Source organism: Pongo abelii, chromosome 19 (assembly GCF_028885655.2).
Source record: "Pongo abelii isolate AG06213 chromosome 19, NHGRI_mPonAbe1-v2.0_pri, whole genome shotgun sequence".
NCBI lineage: Eukaryota > Metazoa > Chordata > Mammalia > Primates > Hominidae > Pongo > Pongo abelii.
In genome coordinates this window covers 14,066,498-14,068,884 of record NC_072004.2, presented here as the reverse complement: position 1 = coordinate 14,068,884, position 2,387 = coordinate 14,066,498, and positions in this window count along the sequence as shown.

Here is a 2,387-nt window from a genome sequence, read left to right as displayed (position 1 = left end):
GGCAGTCAGATCATCTGAGGTGAGGAGTTCGAGACCAGCCTGACCAACATGGAGAAATCCTGACTCTACTAAAAATACAAAATTAGCCAGGCATGGTGGCACATGCCTGTAATCCCAGCTAGGGAGGCTGAGGCAGGAGGATCACTTCAACCCAGGAGGCAGAGGTTGCAGTGAGCCGAGATTGTGCCATTGCACTCCTGCCTGGGCAACAAGAGCAAAACTCCATCTCAAAAAAAAAAAAAAAAAAAAGAGACCTGCCCACCCTGGCCTCCCAAAGTGCTGTGATTACAGGTTTGAGCCATCATGCCTGGCATAAATTTTTTTAAATATGTACCAACTAATAGTTTCAAAAAGAGTCATAGCAGGTTTTCTTTGATACAGAGATATATGTCATAAATAGTCATGGAAGCTTCATCTTAGTAATACATCTTACAAAGAAGGTGGACTATTATACACTTTGGTATTTTGAAAGAAAAATATGTAATATTATATCTAACTTTTTACTGAAATTGTTTCCAGAATGTCTTCAAAAATCTTTATCTCCTGTATTTACAAAGGAGTTATTAAATATGAGAAGCCTGTTAACCAATAGCTTTATAGAGTTTTGTGTGCTATATTATAACTTCATCATTTTTATGTGGGAAATGCTTTGAATATAAATTTGTTTTGCCACATTTAAGGAAGTCCTGTCAAGCAAAATTAAGTGAATAATGGATTTGTTACTGAATGAATCTGAGTAATTTCTATTAAAAGACAATAGGACTTCTGCCGATAAAAGTTTTTTGGTTTGTTTATTTGTTTATTTGTTTGTTTTAAGACAGAGGTTCACTCTTGTCCCCCAGGGTGGAGTGCAATGGTGTAATCTCGGCTCACTGCAACCTCTGCCTCCCAGGTTCAAGTGATTCTCCTGCCTCAGCCTTCCGAGCAGCTGGGATTACAGGCATGCACTACCACGCGTGGCTAATTTTTATATTTTTAGTAGAGGGTTTCACCATGTTGGCTGGGCTGGTCTCGAACTCCTGACCTCAGGTGATCAGCCCGCTTCGGCCTCCCAAAGTGCTGGGATTACAGGCGTGAGCCACCGTGCCTGGCTTGATAAAAGTTTTTGAAAATCAGAATTATCTTGTTTACCTTTGATCTATTCAGACCTAGGTTGCATTTACATGAGCATTTTTACTCATTGGTTGATTGATTGAATCATTCATTTATTCCTTGTATTAGTCTGGTTTCTCTAGAGAAACAGAACCAATAAGATATATATGTAGAGAGATATATAAGAAGAGATTTATTAGGGAAATTGGTTCATAAGATTATGGAAGCCAAGAAGTCCCATGATACATCATCTGCAAGTTGGAGAATCAGGAAAGCCAATTATGTAAATTAGTCTTGAGTTCAAAGGCCAGAGAACCAGGGAAGCCAATTCTGTAATTTTCAGTCTGAGGTCAAAAGCCTGAGAAGGAGGTGGGGGGCACTGTAAGTTCCAGAGTTCAAAGTTCCAAGAACGTGGAGCTCTGATGTCCACGGGCAGGAGAAGATAGACGTCCCAGCTCTAGAAGAGAAAGCAAATGCATTACTCCTCCACTGTGTTATTCTATCCAGGCCCTTAATGAATTGAATGATGCCCACCCACATTGGTGAGGATGATTTTTACTCAGTCCAAGGATTCAAATGCTAATGTCTTCTAGAAACAACCTCACAGACACACCCAGGAATAATATTTTTACTAGTTATCTAGGTATCCCTAACCCAGTGAAGTTGACACATAAAATCAACCATCACATTTCCTTATCAATTCAGCGAATTCATTAATTAAATGCTATACAGTAATCTCCTTAAGAGTTGGAAGCACGTTGTGTTCTTTGCATATACTCGGGTCCTAACCAAAGCCTAGCACATAGTAAGCACTGCTACATACACATACAAGCAGTGAGATACAAGCAGTGCTATGATTAGGGCTAAATCCAGGTGTGTGAGAACATACTGGAGGAATAACTAAAACAGTCCTTGGGTGGTTACACTGAGGGGATCCGAAGGCACATAACGGAAGAAGTCCACACACAAGTAGGGTTTAAGCAAGTGAGTGGGGAAAGGAATGAGAGCAATGGAGAAAGGCATGAGAGCTTGGAGGCACATCTGGACATACAGGAAAAGTCTCTGATGACTGGGGTGCAGGATAGAAGGTAGGGGGAAAGGAAGGGAGAAATGAATTTGGAAAAGTAAGCAGGGTTCAGATCCTAAAGGGCTTTCTGTGTTTAACAATTTAGCTTTTATTCTCAGAGCAATAGAGAGCCATTCATTGAGGGTTCTAAATAGGAGAGCAACATGATCAGATTTATTTTCTTTCTTTTCTTTTCTTTTTTTTTTTTTTTTTTGAGATGGAGTCTCAC